Genomic DNA, 22,670 nt, shown 5'->3' on the forward strand with positions numbered 1-22,670 from the left:
CCGTGTGAATGTTTGGCACCTAGCAAACAAAATTAGTTTACGCTAGTGCATGCGCTGACGTTGACGCCGCCAACATTTTTTACAAGTTGCGTTGACGCATACGGCGTATGTTTTTTCGAACGTTTGCGTTTACGCTGACGGCGTCATTATGTTTTGTATGCGCGTACATCACTGCTGATACTTTGTAGATGGACGTTGAGACAAAAAGACGACTAGGCCTATTCATGGCCACCTGCAAAATATGACAAATCAGGCCGTATCTTTAGGTGGCCATGGCCTATTTCATTGTCAATTGCCTATATTTAAGTTTACGAAGTAAAATAAGCATTTTTGAATACTTAGTATTCTTCATTACCTTGCAGTTGTAGAAAAAGTGGAATAGGAAAAGCTTTATAGAAGTGAATTTATAAATGCGGTAAATCAAGCAAAACAGACCAATGTGGATGTCATTATTATTATTATTTTTTAAGTAAAAGAATAAGAGAATATCTGTGCGAAATTTCAGAGCTCCAGCGCTGTTTCTCAACAGTTTGTCTGAGATCATTTTATTTTCACTTTATTCCGTATACAAAAAATCCCAACTGGAGTACCATTATTAAGACTTATAGATGTAAAAAGTTCAGGTAAAAAAAAAAAAGCTTAAAGACAAAATATTGTTTTGTTTTAACAAAAAACTTCTTTGGTTTATTTAGGTTTAAATAGTTATGTTTTTTTAAAGATTTGGTAGAGAGTTTGCTTTTTTGAACCATAGAAAAGCAAAAAAGGTAACCTTAGCGGGTTTAACATAGCCTAATGTATTACACACAAAAATATATAACATACTAACTCAAAGGTTTTCGACACGTACGTGTGTCGTCATCAGGAATTACTTAAATCTCCAATTTACACAAAACGAAAAATTGTAAGATAAATTTGACTTTGCACTACAACTGTAACGACACTCCGGACTGAAAGCATAAACTGAACAAATGATACAAGAATGATTACGAGTAAAATATACGGTGGAGAAGCGATTACATGAGGTGTAGACTACAGGCATTAGACAAACAATTAGAACACACACAAAAGGAACAATGAGCCACTAGCGAATAACTGCCAGTTGAGAGATGGACTGTTACGTTTGATTCTCAAGGGCTCTCTTGTAAATCTTTTTTTTTTTTAAAACTTGACTTCTTATTTCTGAACTAAAATACTGGAAAAAATATATTTGAAGTATAGTTTCAAATGAAAGGTGAGTCCTATAGTTGATCCAAACATCGAGAGATGAGAAAATATGGTTCTTCTCTTGTATACTAAGCCATCGACATCGAGTGGGTGGCCAGTTCCATTTTCTCGGTTGCCTTTGCTTCAGCAACTACGACCACCCAATTTATTACACCCTGGGTAAATGTGTGCGGTGCTTTTTAACAACCAACAGAAGAATATAATCTAAGAAATCATTTGCATTTTATTTTTTAAATGCAAGTACTTTATTTTAATATGGTATTGAAAAAGAGTATTTCAAAGACTTAAATCCATTCATAATATAGTTTCGGGAGAGAGTTTGCTTTTTTATACCAAAGACAGGCAAGACACAACAATACCACAGGGTTGAGCATTACAACAGTATACAACAGTATACAACTCTTTGAAAGAGACTGTTGACATCATTGCTGACTACATTTATTTGGAAACAAAACCCACTCAATTACCTTTCAAGCGTGACGTATTTGTCAAGTTAATGACTTTAGCTACCGAAGGCATATTTATGTATAAAAACCAATTGTTTAAACAAATTGACGGCGTTGCCATGGGATCTCCATTGGGCCCTACTATTGCTAATTTTTTTCTGGCACACTTGGAAACAAAACTATTTAAAAAGCATCTTACATTTCACCCAAAGTTGTTCTTACGGTACATTGATGACATTTTTGCGGTATTTAATAAGGAGACGTCTTGTGCGGCCTTTTTGGAATTGCTGAACTCTCAACATAAAAACATCAAATTTACAATTGAAAAAGCACGCGAAACTTTGCCTTTTTTGGACGTTGAAATTAAAATTAATGCTACCGAATTTGATACTTGGGTTTGGCGCAAACCAACCCATACTGGTTTGTTTTTGAATTTTGATGCACTACGCCCATCGAAATGGAAATCTGGTCTGATCATGTGCCTATTAGCTCGGGCTAAAATGATTTGCTGTAATGATGCTCTTTTTAATATTGAAACAGAGAAATTAAAACAAATGTTCTATAATAATGGTTATCCAAAATTATACTTTGAAAAAATATTGAATCGCTTTATCTCCACGAATTCCGACCAACAAGAAAAGGCTGAAAATGAGTTAAATATGAAGCATTGTTTGTCCATTTCGTTTGTGGGAAAAGATTCTAAAACGTTTGCTCGCAAAATCGGACAGTTTATGAAAAGTAAATTTGATGTGGACGTTTTTCCTGTTTAAAAAACATTCAAAATCAGTTCGTATTTTCAACTAAAGTCCCAGACGCCTTCGCCTCTCTGTTCAAATGTCGTATACAGTTTTACATGTCCGTGTGATTCGGCATTGACATACATCGGTATGTCCACCAGACATTTGATCACGAGAGTACGGGAGCATTTGAACTTTAGAGACTTAAAGAAAAGTGCCATCAAAGACCATATTATGGAGTGTTCCTTTTGCACAAATCGAAAATTCTCTGCTGACTCATTTAAAATTTTACGCAAAGGCAAATCCCAATTTGACACAAAAATTCAGTAAGCGCTATTAATCAAACGCTACAACCCAAATTTAAACAAACAATTATTTGCTGATGGCGCGTCCTTTCTACTAAACATTTACTAAGTTAGATGGATCACGTTCCCTGTGGTGCTAATTCGTTTGTAGTCATGTAGTTGCCTTTTTCTAATGTAATTTTGTTTTCCGTCCGTCTGTTTGTTTTCCACACTATTGCTTTTAACCGCTGCGTATTTCTTGATGCTTACAATTAGTTAGCTAGTTACCTTCAAGAAGTTGAAATTTATTGCATTTTATTAATATTTTCAGATTCCTGATGAGGGCTTAGGTTAAGCCGAAAACGTTTGAATGTTAAACTATTTTGTAAATATGTAAAATATATACTGTTGTAATGCTCAACCCTGTGGTATTGTTGTGTCTTGCCTGTCTTTGGTATAAATCCATTGAATAATAGACACGGTTCCATAGGATTAATATTATACAATCCTGCACAACGTGAATACTTTCCAGTTATTTCACTAATACAAGAAAATAAGCAGCTTTTGTCTAGGGCCTAGACTCTATGTTAAACAACAGGTAGCCCTGTTGATATACTTGGAAAATTACTACCCAGAATTCTTCAATAAATCTTAATGTCAAGAAGTAACACGCACGTCGCACACCTGGGAATTTAAATCGACAAAGAAACGGAGGTCAATATTATTTACATAACAAAGAATAAAAATAAATAGCGCCTTTTTGACATTGAGCATTTGTGTATTTGACAAAGACGTACAATTTAAAATCGAAGTAAGACTTATGAAACTTTTTTACACGAAAAGTCATGAGCATGCAGCTTACGAAAACATCGTACTCTGGCGATGTGGCGTGTTTGAAAATTTCAAACGATCAAGAATTATGTTTAAAAATGAAATATTTTTTGTTAAAATAAATTTATAATAGAAAAATGCTGTTGCCTCGAAAACTTCATCAAATCGAAATAAAAATAGCTGGTATTTCCACATTTCAATCTACTGCCTAAAACCTTATGGAAACGCCTTTTACTTTTGTAAAAAAATCTGCATCTGCGTCGTGCTGCGAATGCAAAATGTAATGGATCTGGTTGGAATAAATTAACGAAACTCATTCTTGGACAATTATAGTTTGAGGATGAGCAAAGCAACAGACCGCCAAGTACCGGCAAATTTAGCGGCAACTACTTTACCAAAATTGTTCTACTGCATAGCGGATACATTATTAAATGCAATTGACAATATCAAAGTAAAATTTATATTATTGTAGCCTAAATGTTTGAGTTGGTTAAGTCAGTTGGGAAAAGCACAATGATGCTGAAAGAGACAACAAAAAGCATTTAGACTTTTTTCATGGTTTTCTAGATGAAACCATCAGAAAGATGAATGAATAGATTTGACCAAATCATTAAGTGTCGAAACAAAATCATAAAGTTGGTTGCAGCCAGTTGGTTGTCAATTGGTGTGGTCTGACGAAGCTGTCTACCAAAAGCACGCTTCTCAGCCTTTTGCGATTGGCCAGGCATGATGAATTGTGAATACATTTTGTCCCGCTTTAGAGACGACACAGTGAAACCACACCGATTTCTCTTCACTGAGTATAATCGGTGTAAGTCAACACATCAGTGCACTTATAAACACAGAAGGTGGAGTACAGTATGTGCTTTGATATTGCGTATACTAAAATAAAAGCAAAGGCTCTTTCTGTACTCAATTTTCTTAAAGTATAATTTTGTTTGTGATATTAGTCTACAATCTACACCAGTGTTTCCCGACGTTTGTTTTCGTCTTTGTGCTCTGACATGGATTCTGATTATCAAGCATTGCGGCTGCACATGAAAGTGCAATGGTTGTCATAAGGTCGTGTCCTGATTCTGAAGCGACTTTGTGATTTGCGGGAGAAGATTGCTATCTTCCTGAGGCAACAGAAATGTGTGAGATTAGCCGAGAAGTTTTTGCAAGAAGGTTTCAAGACAATGGTTTTATGGTGATTGATCACGGCGCAAAATTTTCTGCTTACCACAAAAAACTCATACTCTGGAAAAGTTATGTCACCAGAGATGAGTACGATATGTTTTCTCAGCTAACGCAATATATTTGTGGCAGGGAAGTTGATATGAAGCAAACCATAATTGGAATCAAAACGAACAGTTAGAATAAAAATCATTTTTTGTAAATAAATATTATCTAGTATATAAATATTATTTAGTATATAATATTTATTTAGTATATAAATATTATGCATATTAAAAATAACTATAGTTAACGCTGATGGACTTACTAATTTAATCAAAACTATTTCAACGATAGTAGACCTATGTGTTACTGTAATCTTCAGCTTAAATTAAAACTTAGTAGCTAGTATACAAACGCCAGCATTACAAACCTCTCTGCGATTTAAGATGTAAATTATCAGTTTCAGAAATACAAAGAGCGATTTAATAAGCTACCAATTTGTTACCACCTTGAAATCATATTATTTGATGATACCTTTAAGCTAAAACATAATGAAATTATGAAATTTAATGCTTGCCTAAGCCAAGCTTCAATTCCTTATAGCCGATTTAAATTCTTATTCAAGTGTTTCAAATATATACTTTTGAACCAAATGCAATATTAAATGCGACCTTTTGCACATTTCAGATTATTATCAAAAATAATGAATTCTTTGAGTGATGATTTGGCACAACAAGTAAGACCACACCAAGAAAGCGCAAGAAAGTTTACATTTTTGACAAATCATTCTCACACATCAAATAAGAATGTTTAGTTAAGCAGATTATAATGCTATAATGCAATCGCAATGGAGAATCACTTCAAAACTCTTTATAAAGGCTAACTGTGAAATCAAGAATGGAAAATGCTGACTTTGGCTTGGAGCATAAAAACACAACGAACCGGTTCGGAAATGTAATAGCCTGCAACATTAACACTGCTGGTTGACATAAAATATTTTTGTAAAGAAATAAAAGCATTTAATTTCCTTACACAATATATCATTTGAGTTTTCGTCCATGCTGTATATTTTATTAATGTTTCTCATTCTCACAGCCGTTGTTGCAATAGAAAGTTATAAAAAAATCGTTTTATGTTCGTGTTCAGTTCAATTGAATACACAGATAAGCTTAATCACTCTTTTAAATTTTTTATGTTGCATCTGTTTTCATGACCGATTGTAAAGTAAGCTTATCCATGTAAGCACATCAATTGATGATTTGCCCAGTTGTTCTTGGTAGATATGTCATAAACTTCGTTGTTTAATGTTAAAATCCACAAAATTAACTTCAACTGATTATTATCTGTAATATATTGCCATAAAATTTTAAAGTTGCTTATCCAGACTGATCCAGATTAATGTCGAGTTTGTCAAAACTTTTGCTAGATAAATAGGAAGCAAATTTATACATTGCAGATTATTTCAAACCATGGCATAGAATTTTCCAACATTTAGGAGTCATCGGAGAATTTTTAAGGGTCTAGAAGATTTTGTTTCTATATTAAAAAAAATAAAAATAAACTAAAACATGTTTTATATGCCTCCGTCTCTACTGTATGTGTTCTGTGTATTTGGTTGTTGAAAGATTTGATAATAATCAATTGGGATACGACTTTGACGCAAGGACGTAGTAACGTTATCCATTACTGTAGGCCTATAACTGTCATTATCAATTCTTAGACCCATCGCTGGCAATAAAACACTTCCAGGGGTTTTATCAATTGCATTTAAAAGCGAACCGTACGAAAAATATACTTTCTATTATTCTATTTGAATATGAACATTCTGATAATCCAAATAAGGGTGAAACAGCCTGTTAAAGGCTTTTAGTGAATAGTGACTGCATTTGGTATATATTAAAAAATATAGCCAAATTTTCGTTAAAATGTGGGTAAAAAAAAGCTTATTCTTACCTTTTTATCAGCGCTTTAATATAAGCGCTTTCTAATACGAGTAATGTATTCTTATGTTCATAATTCTTGAAACTTAAGTTTTATGGAATTTTCACATTGAACTTTCTCAATCAAAAGTAAACGATTAAATTGTTTAAAGCGATATAGTCATACAAACAAATAAATAAATAGGTTTTTGATAAGCTTAGCTTTTTGTACAGTCAGGAGAAAAGTAGAAAAGTCATAATACTTCACATATTACGAAACAAGATACTAAGATGAGAATATCACACAGTGTTCCTTTTCCAATTCAGTTACATAACACATTAGTTACAGATCGAAAGAAAAACGAAAGAAGACTACTTAAGAGCAGTCTTTGAGAGGCATATGAAACAGACCGTCGTGAAAGCATTGTAGACAACTAGGTGAGCAAATCGAGTACACTACCTTTCAACATGCTTTGATGCTTGTGAAATCTAAGTAGACTACAATAAAGGTCAGGTCATCTTTTTGAAATATGGGCCGCACCATCCATCTAAATGTTTTGTATAAATTTATTCAAAATACTGTAGGCTACCCAGAGCCACTGGCTCAGGGCTACCGCTCTTCAGTTGGTTTTGTTGGTTAGCCTATCGGGCTGGCTACGAAGTAAGTCTAGACTACTTGTAAAGAACAATAAACAAACCTTTTTTAAAAGTGGCCTAGGTCTATTCCGGAAGAAAAACTTCATTGTAACTTGCCAATAGTCTTCTTGCATAAGCTACTTTTAAAAAAAAGTAGGCTACTAAGTTTTCTTGGTGACGAAGCATCAGAGCAAATATAAATGCAATGTCGGGTTTTGTCATAACTTTGGGAGTTTGTCAACGGATATTTGAACAAGCCTACTTACTCAATGGCTTCTATACGCTTAACGTCTTGTTTTTATGGAAATCAATGTGAACACTGAACAAGAACATGTCAGCGCAGCATATGATAAAGCCGAAACACGCCAGACATGAAAACACGCACACCCGCTGTATGCTAAATGCTAGATAAACTCAGTGTGAACCCGGCTTAAGCAATCACGTACAGCAGAAATATTGACCTGTAATTTGTTCATACTACCTGTAGTAGGCCATAGTTTATCCCACAATGATAACAACTCTACTTTGAAGATAAATACACTATACCGTAAGCAGAAGCACAGATAAAAAGTGTTTTTTTATGTTTCGTTTTGTTTAAACAAACATAGGCCTACTGTTTTGATAAAAAAGTAGCGTTGAAAACAAGTTTTGCTTCGATAAAAAACGTAAGCCACAAAATAAAAAACAGCTGCTTTTTGTTAAATATCTGCAAAAAATGTAAATGATATAACAATGTTCTAAAAGATCTTTTTTTTAATAAAAAACACGTTTACAAACTACAGTAATCTGTGTATGGTGACTCAACTGCAGATTAGTTGTAAAAAAATTCACTCACGTTATATAAGATATTTACAAAACAAAGATAATACTAATTTATTTTGTAACAGGTGATTAACAGCCATACATTTGCATTTTTCTTCCGTTTCTACAGTTCTTTGTAATGTTTATTGCTAACCATGATTACACTGATCATGGTTACACTGATTAAACCACAAATACTAGAAAAACATAAACAACACAAAACAATACGAGCTAAATATCGCTGTTCGCTACCTCAACTTTCTTTATAAAGAGTTTCGGTTTCTTTTGACAAAATAAAAAAATGCTTCGAGTAGTTTAAGATCCTTAAAACTTTATTTGTGTTTGTGTAGATTGTATTGTTTGAACAGTTGATTAATTGGCCTATATGCTTCGGCATTTGATCAGTTTATAAGTTTTAAGTCGAGATGAAGTTAGCTTTCGTCTTGATCTGTTGTCTGCTCTTTTGTGTTCACAATAGCACGGGGTTTACAATGAATCGTAAGTAGGCTACTTTAGAAGATGAGCATTTAAATAAGAGTTATCAGCTTCACTGAGACTTAAGTGTAGGCCTATATAATTTTTTTTCCTTACAACATTTATGTATTTTTCTTAGTAGCAGCCTATTTTGTTGTGGCAATGCTATAAAACCGTTACTATATTTTACACTACAACAGAAACAACAGCTAATTTTTTTCCTAACATTTAGCGAAGCTCCGAGCAGTCTTGAAAATTCTCATCAGATTGCAAAAACAAAACATAAGGTCGCGAGCATTCACAACTCCACCGCAACCGACTACTTCAACCACAGCTTCAATCACAACAACTCTACAATCAGCAAAATGGACCAATGTTGCAGAAACGACTGTCACAAGAAAGCAGGTTAAAGAAAAACGTTAATTGTTGTAAAAACTAAATAGTACATATTATGCAATTTGACGAAAGTTAGGGCATTAATACTCAAAAAGATGGTGATTTCTAGGCCAAAGGATGCCACGAGCTTGTATTCTCTATTTTAGCCTATAAATTGTGTAAATAAATAGCCTATATATTTTAGCCCAGGGGTCTCCAACTGGCGATGTTATCGTGCGGCCCACGGAAGGTATCAGCGTACAAGTACAAGTATAACCAAAAATATTTTTCTTGAGGAGTTGAAGAGCATGAAGGCAAAAATACTTTCCGAGAAGCATATTTTCGCTTTGCATACGATTCCACCGACCGACCAATCAGATTGTAATTTTAGGTGGGGTTCGCTTAAAATTATTCCAATGCGATGTCCAGTCCAGCCACACTGTCCCAGTGGTTGATTAAAACGCGTAGAAAGTGGAATTATTATGCTCCCGGGCAGTTGAAAAATATTTAGCTTCGTAGCCTACTGCAAAAATGTTGTTATTCAACAATACTTGCCATGCTGATAAGCACCGCAAGTGACAGTTGTCTAATAATCAAAGAAAGACGGTTTTGTAGACTCTCACAAAAAGGAAATTGAAAAACCAACTCGTTGCTTTTTAGAGGGAACGCTATTCATGAGTTACGATAAAAATGTTTTTTCGGTGATTTCCACAAGCGTTCTTCTTGTTTAGGTTAATGAAACTGTTAATTGCAAGCTATCTTTTGTGAAGCGAAGTGACAGCACCAATCTTGCTTCTCGATGAATATTCACTATAGCCTCGCTTTAAGTGCCTAAAACAAGTGGCCTCGTTTATTAGACATTGTTAAAGAAATTAAAAGTGTTGTTAGAGGAGCTTGGCCTGGCAGTCGCGCTGTTGGACTAATTTTGTTGCTGCGGTATTCTAAGATAAATAGTAACAACATGTAGCGCTGGATACTGGGTACGAAATGCGTTCTTTTCTAGCATAAGAGTCAACCTACCTAAAATTGTATTAGTGCGATCCGCCACAGCTCTCCTTAGCGCCAAAGTGCCCCGCATGCAAAAAAGGTTGGTGACCCCTGTTTTAGCCTATAAAACTATTATTAGCCTAAAATTGTGACAACTGAAAAACTATTTTAGAGTAGAGAAAATTCCCTTGCGAATGCTTCCAGTCACCACTTAATAGTAATATAGTACAGCTATACACGCAAAATTAATAAATCACTGTGTACAAATAATGACCTATTATGGCCTAACATTAAGAATGAAAATTTATCACCTGTAGTTGAGATCTCATTACGTTTGAAGCAATTTGTGGTTGCAGACGAATGGCTTTCGTTATTGCTTTTCATCTGTCTTACTTGTTTTTAGCTACATCGCAAATTAGAGATCTATACTATACACAGGATAGAACAACAGCTGAAATGCTTAAGTTGGGGGAGAGTAACAAAACTTTGCCCTAGCATCAGCGTTTTGCACATTTTTTCTTTTAAATAAATGCCATACACAAAGCGCAATACATTGGTTAGATCAGAGGTTCTCAACCTTTAGAGATTCAAGGACCACTTAAAAAAATTGTGTCTCAGTCACGGACCACTACTTCACCAAAGTAGAAGTTAAATTGATCCTGCAGTGACTGAGCATGGTCAGAAATAGAATTCACCAATAGTTGTTTTATTGATTTCAGCATTTTTTTGGTTTCTCAGTGAATTCGTACAATTGATCAAACATGCCAAAGTTGCCCTGCAATAATCTTATCTTCCAAAGATCAAGTTTTTTCGTAAAAGCAGACACTTTATCACTGACGGAAATTAACTTTGTCTGCTTTCCTTGCAGCGATGAATTAAGTTTATTCAGTTGTTCAAAATGTTACCCAAATAAACCAGAACAGCAACCCAAAAGCTATCGTTGAAATGAGCAAAAAGCTTGGATTTTTTCTCGAAGAAACTCTCTCGAAGCATCACGTAACTCAAACAGTTTGTTAAACACTTTTCCCCTTGATAATCAGCGAACTTGAATATGCATCAGTAGCTGTTCATGATCAAGATCCTTATTCGAACATAATGAAGCAAAGAGATGACAATTTAGTGGATGAGCTTTGATAAAATTAACAACTTTTATGCAAAGGGTTAAAAAACCACGATTTCAGACTTTGCTCGCGGACCACCAGGCAAATGCCCGCGGACCACTAGTGGTCCGCGGACCACAGGTTGAGAACCGCTGGGTTAGATGGTTTGAACGTTCATCCTCAGATTGACAAAGCCTCTGAAGATAGGTTATTTCCGACAGTTTCGCACACTTGTTGAGGCTTTAAACCACAGACGCAGGGCGGTTACCGAGATTGACAGAGTGAAGTTTCCCCTACTTGCTGGAGTGTTGTTATGTATGAATTAATCCATTCACTAGGTGCCGCTGAATGGAGAGCAATCCTTAGAATGCGTTGCTCAAGCGCACACCCCGAGAGTAGAACCAGCGCCGCGTGATTTTGTTTCTTCGTGGCTCACATGACTGGTGGTCGTGCTTTCACCTTCTTGGAAAGTTGTTTCCAAGCTTTTTCATTTATACCGCAGAAATATAATTAAAAGAGGTTTGTGACTTATTAGGTGCTGCCAAGTTTCAGCACAACTATTTTTTTAAAGTAAGAAAGTTAAACACAAAAAATTCCATGAAATAATTTGTATCAATTTACTTTTCGGTGAGCTACATATTTTTGCAATTTGGCTACAAAATTCGAAATTCTTGGCTCTGTTAGTGACAAAACATCAATGGATACCTTGATACCTTGCTTAACTTTAAGATGTTTACGCTGCTTGGGATTCGACTAGTCTCGCAAAGATAAATTTAACTAAGTTATATGGTTAGAGCTAAGCGGTAATAGCGTACAGTGGGCCTACTGATCGACTGTGAGAAGTTTTATTCTGGTAATGAAAAAGCTTTTTTGGACTTTGAATTCTGGATGTTTTGCTTGCTTGCAAAGGTTTAAACCTCTGACCAGGCGCGGTAATCAAAATTGACAAATAAATTTTCTGGTTGTTGTTGTTTGCAAATTATTTCATTCACTTGGTGCCAATGAATAAAGAGCTGTCGTCAAGACACTTTGCTCAACCGCACACCTAAAGAAAGAAACACTGTTGTTTCTTGATTTTCCCATTTCTTTGATTACAGTCGGTCACTTAGGCGAACCTTAATCAAATGCATTATCTGAGAGGACAATAACTCTTTTAAAAGCAGTGGTAGCCTACTTATTCCTTTACATCAGTGCTCTTCAACTTGTTTGTCATTGCAGAATTTAATTTTCTTTTGCATTCGTCACGGAACCCCCACTAACAAAAAAATAGATTAAAACAGTAACGTTCTTGTCAATAGCAAAGCAAGGAGCAAGTAACGTAACAACCATCAATGTTTCTTTATCAGCTAATGATTGCATTTATTCTCTTGTTTAACTAACTGGCTTATTCTGGAGTGTAATCGCGGCATGGAGATCTAAAAATTTAGAATGGTGTATTAATACTCTGACTTAAGAAATCAATTTCCTTAGAAAACGAGAAGTCCTTGCGAAAATCTTTAAACCCATCGACCCTCTGTTGAAAAGAACTGCTACATGACAATCCCACTCCAAAACTCCGTAGCTGGCAAAGACTCACACCCACTTCGACAGCTTGAGTCATTTTTTAGGTCAATCAATCATTCCTGCAGTGCATCTTCTGCTTTTCTATGGAAAAGACTAACAGATTTATTTGCAACGGCTAAGCCATCTCCACTAACTTCATGAAAATATATATTTTAAGCTCACTGAACAGTTTTGAATCAGTAGCACGTTGTTAGAAATGTGATTTAAATCAGTTCGTTGCCTAATAAGGAGGGCGATTTTTGTAACTAAAGTTACTTTTTTTAAGTTGTACCAAGTAACAAAAGAAATGTAGAACCAAATTTTCGTGGTAGTGGAGTCAACATTTAAGAAGTTGTAAAGATACAAAAAGTCACATTATGTGTTTTTAGGTTATTTTTTATTTGTTTGGTTACTTTATTTTGCATACTTTTTTTTGCTTAATTCCGTTATTTATTTATCTTTCATCGCTACTGTAGAGATGAATTTACATTCCATGTACTGTAATGCCAAGATTTTTAATATATCTTCTACTATGGTACGGATTTTAGGTTTGCACGAGCCTATGCTGGTTCGTATCGCGTGTATTCCCAAAAACTTGTAAAGTAATTTTTTCGATAAAACAAATTGTGTTAACTGTATTTAACCACTTGTTTTCCCTGCAACAGCTAAAGTGTTTGATTGACAGAAACTTCCTGCCAGTGACTGCAAAACATTACATACTGTATGTGTAATTATATTTTGAGTAGGCTACAAATTGAAACTAATTTAGATTCTTTTTTATGTTGAATTACTGCTATTTCTTTCGCTTTCTTGTTTTCGTTGAATAAAGTTACTTTTTGGTTACTTTTTCGCAAAATTAAAGTCACCTTTTTGAGTTTTTTAGTTTACAAAAAAATCGCCCTACTAATTAGCAATAAAACAGTGATGTACAAAAATACAGTGAGTTGAATTGAAGTTTAAATCTCACTGTATATATTTAGGTATCTCATGAAATTTTCTGTCGTCCATACTGTGCAAAAACTAGATTGGATGGGACATATCGAATGAAGCATTGTGGTAGAAGAAGAGATAAAAGTAAGATCACTTTTCGCTCTTGTAGTTTCGTTTGGCGTTTTCACACTTGAAGCTCGTTGTTTTTTAGCCAGTTTTTAAATATATTTCACTTTGGTAAACTGTATGGAAACCACCGGGTAATACAGTTCTTGGACAATCTAAAATCAAATGATCAACAGTTTGCCTGCTTTTTTTGCAATTTGGACAAATTGGTGTGTTTTGATTAGTTCAGGCGTGACGGGATAAAGTTCTCGGCATCACGCCAATAAAAAGGAAAAACCCCGGAAACACGCCAAAGCTTACTTTTCGCTCTAATAAAATATAATTTATCTATGCTAATTAAACAATAAAATCACCTCCTAATAAAAAAATAATAATTAAATTGCAAAGCAGGTTAATATGAATAATGTTTTTGAACTATTGACAACTAGAACATCTTAAACTGATGAGCGTGGACTTTTGTTGGGCTTCAGTAACAATGAAACTTCCTGGTTCAGTCTTGCAACAATTGCAAATGCAGAGCTGCATGAACTGGCGTGACGCAGGGGATGGAAATGGATAGCTGTCAAACAGTAGCATTGACAGGAGATTCAAGGGGTACTTTTGGACCCGGTACAGAAGGATTTTAGGGGCCTGTAATTTTTTCAGGAGACTCATGAACTTGAAGAAACCGCCTCGTATTTGTTAGATGTAATGCGTCAGTCAAGGCTTCGTGAAGGATTGCGTCAGATTACGTCAAGGATTTCTCTCCATTCAGTTGCATTTAATAAATGGAATAATCCCCCAGCAACAGGACTTCAACAATCGGAAACTTCACTCTGTCAATCTTGGTGACCGGGCCTGCGTCATTGATTCAAAGCCTCTACAGTCTACAAGTATGCGAAACTGCCAGGATTAAGCTCTGCAAGAAGCTTTCCCAGTCCGAGTATAAAGATTCAATCAATCAAATAGCTGACAGTTTTTATACAGTAATAAATTTTCAACACAGTTGTTGATAACTGTATTGTTTGGACACAGTGTAAATAAAACAGGACTAACATAGCCTACTTCTCAATTGAATGTAGTTCATTTGATCACTGTATAATAGGACATGTTGTAATGGCGAAAATAAAACAATAGAATATGATAAAGCTATGCTATATTTTTGTATTCTTGATGTTACATTGGTCACTCCTCTTTTGAACTGTAAGTGTCATAATCAATATGCGTATTGCGTCGCCCCACGACAGGCTACATTATATTCTTAAACAAGTGGGCTATTTTGATTGTGTAATTCTTGCGAGGTGTTAGTGTCTTAACGTAACCTTTAATTACGTTATCTTTTATTGTGAGACTTGCTTCTAGAAGATTTTTCGTACGTGCAATTCTTGAAACCACTTTGACTTGTTGACCAGAAGAATAAGTTCAATATTAATATTAGTTTTTGGAAGCTTCTAATCAAAGCAAACCTGTTATAAACAGCGGCGTGATTTAAGTATGGATATAGGGTTGTGTATTATGGGGATTAGAAGTTGAGAAGTGGTAATGAAAAGTATGTTGGACGATTGTAAAGCTCTAGCCAATATTGAATAGATTGTAAAAGTGGAATTATTGCTAATTGTAAAGTTGCCGTTGCAAGTAGTAGCAATAAACTACGCCGTCAATCTTTCCAAACTCTCTTTACGTGTAAGAGATAGAGGAAATTGTGACAGTAAAAAATTCTAAACTGAAAACCTACGTTATTATTCAAATATGCAGTAGTTATTACTCTCTAAACCCTTAACAGCCTGTTTCACCCTAAAAGGAGGATCATCAAAAGGTCCTTATTCAAATAGAATTATAATATTATTATATTATAATTAATCAAAATATAATGTACGTTATTATTCTGCATTTTAATTTGTCACCAGTGAGTGAAGACGTTAAAGTCATCATCACACTGTCAGCTACATGCAAATTTGTTTTAATGCATAAATTTAACATGGTTTTACTAAACAGAGTTGCAATAAAGCTTTTCAAAGGTCAGTTAATTGCTTCTTCAAGTTTGATTTCATTGCAAACCATCAAATTTATCTTCTCATGATAGTATAGAAGAAAGCTATTGTATATGGGCTCATTGGTAACTTCCATGTAGGCCTATATCCTGGTGAGCCCTTCATAGGCCAAAGACGTATTTATCGCTGTCACTTTTATCTGCACTCGGCTGCTGAGAAAAGCCTTCGCATAGTCAATTGACCAAATAACGTATTTGATGGAAATTGATTGGTTTTAAAATAAATAATTTATTTTAAACTTTGTATTTTGCAGAAATTTGTGCCATTTGCCGAATTACTCTGGAGTGCAACAGAAAGGCCTTAACAATTTTTTAAATTGCCTTTGTCGTTTACTATGAAATAAAATCATTTAATGATTACGACGAGGATTTAAAAAAAACAACTTAAGTTCATAATAGCTTTATTATACCTTCTGTATTAATTTGTTTCTGTAGCTTATGTAATAGTTACCAGACAACTTCCGTTCTTATATGAACTGTATTGTAAAAAGGTTTTTCACATGACGCAACGGCATCATTAATGTATTGTTCTGTAACTGTAAGTTACAGTGAAACGCGCTTCAATAGGCTGCTAATAAAATGCATAAGAAACCAAGTTTGCTTTGTTAATGGTAAATCACAAGCTAGCTGTTTTTAAACAACGCTCATCTCTACCCAAGATATAATACATTGGATGAGTTGGGTGTAGCCGGAAAAGGAAAAACGATTGAGATAAAAGCACTGGTCATCTTACTTGCGTGAGTGCCGAGTGAGGACTTGAACCAAAATACTATAGAATCCGAAAGAATCCGAACCGATATAATATAATGTAAACCGAATCATCTCATCATTCCAATGTTTAGATTTTTATTGGAACAAGCAGTGCCAGGTTTAAGTTACTTGAACTTGAAAGTTTTGTTTTTTCTTGGCATTAAGCACTTCGGTAACTCTGATTTGCAATTTACTTTGCTAACAGATTTATTATTTGTAGTTAAGATAAAGGTGAGACGTTTTATTAGGCTATACAAACAATGGAAGATTCTGCCATCCAAAGGCTGCTCGAAAAATCCTCAGACATTTCACCCCGATGCACTGTAATCTAAAAACAACTTCTCATACGAAAGAAGAATATAAGGCTAAGCAATGAGTTCTTTTTTAGACAAATCCAAATTAAGCGACTATCATAATTCATTCTAACGTCAAACACTTTTATGCCAAGACGGTCATTTTACTTTTATTTTTGAATGTAAAAAAATTATGCACCTTGCAAAATAACCTGCGTGAAACAGGCTAATTCATCATATAGACCATGCTCTGAATGGTGATAGGTTTTAGGATAGCCTAATTCGTTCCAGACGTTTGGAATTGCAAAACCATAATTGCCAAGTCCAAATCAGATTTGTTTTAATGGTCCAAGTGCTGCCCTATAGTTTACAGTTGACATGAATTTACTCGAGTAAAAAGTAAAAAAAATAAGCATATTTTTAATTCTTTTTTTTTCTTTTTTTTCATTAAATCACATAAACACTGGTCATACAAAACTGTATGCAACATACGAAAATATTACATGTTTGTTTCGTTTTATTAACGAAATACAAAATTGAATTTCGTGATTTAAACGAAAAATAAACGTAGGACATTGTTTTATGACTGGCGTGGACCGGCCTAAATGTTTATTTAAATGTAATTAATGTCGAAATGTGCTTACAGAAGAACCACATCAACAAAATCAATCTCACTAATATGAGATGATATTTTAGTCCTGAAGGATAATTGAAATGAACATTTTATAAAAAAACAAAAAAACAGCAAGGTATGCGCAATAACAATCATGCGAACATTGAGATCTCCTGCAAATGTTGCTCTTTTTGTCACTAAATGTTTGATGTTCGCTAGTAACTTAGGGCGGAATTCAGATTTGCGTCTCAAAACAAGTCAGTGTTATGCGTAAGTCAGACTTATATAGGCCAGGCTTATACGAGAAGCTTATTTGCGATGCAGAAACTCGGCTTACGCGCGACTTATATAAGACCGTATTAAGCCTCTTTGTTTTCGCGCAGAAGAGAAATTGCTATAGCAACTCTTTGGTTGAGATAATGAAGCGTAAAACTGAAGGCTGTAAAGCTGAGCTACATTCCTGCTGAAGCACCAAATAAGGCAATGTTGTGCTTTAAACTCACAACTAGAAAAAAGCACTTTTTTATGATGTTGAAATACGTTCTAGTTGCATCAGTAAGTCGTTCGTTAACGTAGATGCCAAGTAATCCATGACGCAACAGATCTAGCACAAAAAGTTCATTCACAAGCAAGGAATACTCACTTAACAATGAAACAACGTAAAACAACGTTATGCCAATACGCACATGGTTTTCGTTTGCAATAATTCATCAATTTGAAAGAATCAGATAACTCAGGTTATTTTTGATGCCTTGAAAGTTAAAAATAGTACAATTGTAGGAATACTGTTGCCAGTTTATGACTAAAAGGGCGGGTGCATAGACTCCCTTTAGTCTGAAAACTGTCAAATGTAAGATAGTTAATAGACTTGTTTTTTCCTGGCATTGCAGACAAAGGAAAAAATATGACCAATCACAATTGCATGTTTGCAAAAGTGATGTTACAAGCAGTATTACTAAACTGCGTGTCAGCGTCTGGTTATTCAACAACACAAAATAGGCATTTCAAAATTTACACCACCAGCAATAACACTAGTAATCTACTATTGTCAGCGTCTGAAAGAAGTCTAGTTATTCAACAATCAAGCCAACTGTCAGACCGAAACTCTGCCTGCAACCAAGCTAAGATAACAGGTACACCTGCTTCACATTAAAAACTATCAAAAAAGTCTCGTGGCCTTTGCACCAGACGGTCTATTTAAAAAAAAAATGCTGTAACAAATCTCCTACTTTCAATACCTCCAGCATTAGCCAAACGCTTTTTCCTTCAACAGAGGCTTAAACCAACTCCGCAGGTGGCTTATATCTTTCGGCTTTTAAGCCGAGTATAAGCCTTGCTAAAGCGTAAGTCTGCTTTCTGAATCGCAAAATCGACGCTTAACGCAGACTTTTGTCCAGTCTGGTTTCTGAATTCCGCCCTTATTGTACTAATATGCACTAATTGTATACTTTAAAATTACTATTGACCTTTGCAAAGTTAATATAGACTTACCGGATTTTTTAATTCCCTTTTAAACCATTCGTTGGGGCAAATAGATTCCTGGCAAACAATGCCAACAAAAACTGAATTATATCTGTGTAGATTGTATGATTATTGAGTATCTACTTCAATAATCCTGAAGACTTCAGTAATAATATTCAATAATCTTGAAGACAAACAAAACTATTTGTGAAGTGTTTAACATTTTTAAGAGAGTTTAAATTCAACGCAAAGCTCCCTGTCTTGTGTTTTTATTTGTTTTAAAATGAATTCAGTTAGTGTGTTTCCTTATCAAATCCAAAGCAAAACGAGATTATTTAAACGATTGTTTATTTAAACTTTAAAATGTTTAAGTTACAAGAGCACCAACATATTTTGAGTATTCATTAAATTAGAAAGTTTTGCGTCAGCTCAAGTAATTGTTCTCTTGAGTTTATTTTTATATGTTTCCTATCATTGTGTTTTGATTTCATACATCACCGTGTTTTTATTGGCCTCGCCTTAAACGCTAAAAGAAATTGCTTGAAAATTAAAAAAAAATTGATCTCAAAATACGAACTAAGCAGTTCAATGTTTTTACTGTTTATGTCATGAAAAAGCGAAAAGTTGATGATGGCCAAAACTAGCGTTTTCAATGCTTCTATGCTTTTAAACTACCAAGGCTACATTTTATGCGTTGTTTGCAATGCAAGAACACAGTCGCATGTAATTTTTCCTGATTTGGATTTTTGGATTATCGCACAACAACTTTCGTGGGGATTATATAGGTGGCTATTATGGGGTGATACGAAGTAGCCTACCCGTGTAATTGCGACACGATAGTTTGCTTCAAACCCCAAACATTTGCTAATTCCAGAATGCCACTAATTTAGGAATGCTGCAAATCTCGAAATTTATTGTAAAGAAAATAAAAATTTTAAGCTCAACTAAAAAAATTGTTGACTATTGTTTTTGTTTTCACTGGCACAGAAGAAATTTTTTTGACAGACTATACGTTGGTTGTGAAAAAGCAATTGACTTTATTGCGTTAAAAGTATAAAACAAAATTCGTAACGCTGATAACTTGAATGTTTATTGATCTACAGTATCATTAAAACGTAGGTCTACTGTATACTCACTACGTTTAGATTGAGAATAATCCTATTAAGGTAAGAAGCATAAAGGTAAGCTTATTAAAAACCTGATTTTTGTTGGAAAAATTTACCCTGGTCAGTGATCATCCTATTATTCAACTTTGAAAAACTTTTAACAGCAAGTTAAATATGTTGTTGGAATTTCGATATAATTGATTAGTTAAAAGGTTATAGGCCGAACAAACATACTTAGTAAACGAATAAGGTGGTTCGACTAATCAACTTTAGCTCAGGTGAACTAAAGCATTTCGTGTGAGCTATAATCTTTATTTACAGAGCGTGATTGTGATCAAATCAACTACTTAACTAAATTCCGTGTCAGAATGTAACAAGATAATGCACTCACAATTTTTTACAAACCAAGCTTATCAAGAATAAATTTCTATTACTTTTTGCTATGGTTTGAACATACAGTGGCATAGGAGTTTTATGTGGGAAGATTCTTACCACAAAGCTTTAATGTACGTGCCAAATGCGTTCAAACAATTTACCATGACAAAACTAATAGATACAACCTTAATCTGGCATTGAATTTGATTCTAGAACAACTCACTTGCCTACTGCTGTGTATTTCGTACATATTGTACTCTTACACTAAGACTTTGCTACTTCCAAGAGTGTCCAGTGATAGATATTTTGGCTACAATTTCTTATTTCAAAGTTTTTTTTTATATAGTTTTTGGGTACTTATTATGATATTCACCGGTCTTCTGTGATACAAATCTGTCCAATTTTCTATAATCTAGTCCAATTTTCCAGAAAACTTCCATTATTCCACCATGGCCACCTGGAGATGCGGCCTGATTTGTCACATTTTGCAGATTTTGATTACAGCTACTGCTAGTGCTTGACTGACATTTTTTGAGATGTTTTTACTTTTTGCGGTTTCCAAATGACATAAAACTTTTTTGTTGCTTTGGGGAAGCAGTAGCAAATGAGAAAAAGTAAGTTGAAAAACGCAAAATCAGACTGTTATTGAAAATTAACAGTCTGACTAAAATCTTCGAAATCAAATTTTCTTTGTTTTTCAACATGTGAGAATGTTAAAACCTATTGTGTCATCTGGGGAAAAGAATAAAGAAAGCGTAAAAATTAATTTTTAGAAAAATTTATTTAAACGTTTGCCCAATGTTAGAAAAACCTGGAAATTTATGCAAAATGTGACAAATCAGGCCATATCTTTAGGTGGCCATGATTCCACCCTTTTTAGTTCTGTTCTATGTGCTCCTCTAACGACGAGCATTTTTTAATCAATTCATTCTTACAAAATGTTTTCAACCATTTTGAACAATAAAGAGATTCTTAATATAACAAAGAAAGGTTATTTAATTTGAAATAAAAATGTTTATGCTTTTTATTAAATGCTCAATTCATATTTATATACTGTATTAAAACTATGCGTGAAGACGAAAAAAACACTCCCAGGCCAACTTTGGCCAATGCGCCGCAATTGCCAACCACACCAATAAGAAATAATTTATATTTGTTCCAATGAAACAACTGCTTGTCAAAAATTCTTTAAAAGATTACTGGAAATCGTTGCAAAAAGAAAACGTTAGAAAACCTTGATGTCCTTCTTTACCTTAAGGGAAAGTCTTCAAAAGGCCTGAAATAAAAAAAATGTCAATATAAAATACTGGCAGGATGGTACGACAAAAATCTAAATAATGAAATAAGGCATACATTCTCAAGAATTAGTCTTACTCTTATGCAGTACTTGATGACAGGGTTAAAACAGTCTTTTAAATCTTAAATATGAAAGAACACTGTTAAGTTAGAAAACACCAACAAATTCAAGCCGACCCATATCTGAAATGTGGTTCGAGGAAATTGCACATAACATAGAGGTGAATCACATTAAACATGAAAGGAAGACATGAATGAATTTTAAGTAGAATTGAAAGAACATCTAACATCTCGTAGAGATAAAATAGCTTTTTGACTATAGGCTTCATTTAACAAACAAATGTTGATTATGTTATTGGCTATGTCCCACTATAGTCAAAAATTATTTGGAAATAATCCTGTAGAAAAATTAACATATTTTGGAAATTTCAAACAAGAATTTCGATACAGGAATAGTGCGATAAGATTGTGATTTAAGTGCTTATGATTTAGTTGTTTAATTTAATAATAATTAATGCTAATAATTTTAAAGTAATCAAATGCGACCATTCAATTTATTAATAAGATCATTAAACATCGCTTGCTTTAATCGATTTATAATAATATTGGAAAAAATCTGTTTCTGATTAACTAATTGCAGAAACAATTAATACCTTGACGAAAGGACTGAATAATGAGCCTTGTACACAACCTGTTGTCAGGCCCGGTGCTAGGAACCGCGAGGCCCAATTAGAAATGTGATGACGAGGCCCCTACTCTTCATAGCAAAATTTATGGGTGTTTATATATCATAAAATACATACCAGTACATACAAACTACAAAGATAGACATTTATTACTTGCTATAAAACAAATTAAAGGTAATGTGGATGTTTATTTACGATATGTTGTTTTACTTTTAATAGCAAAAAAGGAAAATTAGGCAATTAACCTTTAGTTTTTCAGAAAAAAACTTTTCTTGCCTTTTTATTAGCAAAATCATTCAAAATAACTTCAAAGTCAATGGCTTTAGCAATCTCGCATTCTATAGAAAGCATTGACAAACTGTTAAGTCTTTCTTGCGCGATTGTAGATCTCAAGTACGTTTTAATTAGTTTCAGCTTTGAAAAGCTTCTTTCCCCTGATGCAACAGTTATTGGCATCGTCAAATAAATCCTCAATGCAATGAAAACATTAG

General features: G+C 34.2%; 1 long non-coding RNA gene across 1 annotated transcript; it reads left to right on the forward strand.

The window, feature by feature from the left end:
- The first annotated feature begins 8,818 nt into the window (after positions 1–8,818).
- Positions 8,819–16,056, forward strand: LOC145783047 (uncharacterized). Its single transcript, XR_014290896.1, has 3 exons — positions 8,819–8,915; positions 13,495–13,588; positions 15,854–16,056. It is a non-coding gene; the product is annotated as an uncharacterized LOC145783047 (long non-coding RNA).
- Positions 16,057–22,670: the final 6,614 nt, after the last annotated feature.

Source organism: Aplidium turbinatum, chromosome 14 (assembly GCF_918807975.1).
Source record: "Aplidium turbinatum chromosome 14, kaAplTurb1.1, whole genome shotgun sequence".
NCBI classification, from domain to species: Eukaryota; Metazoa; Chordata; class Ascidiacea; order Aplousobranchia; family Polyclinidae; genus Aplidium; species Aplidium turbinatum.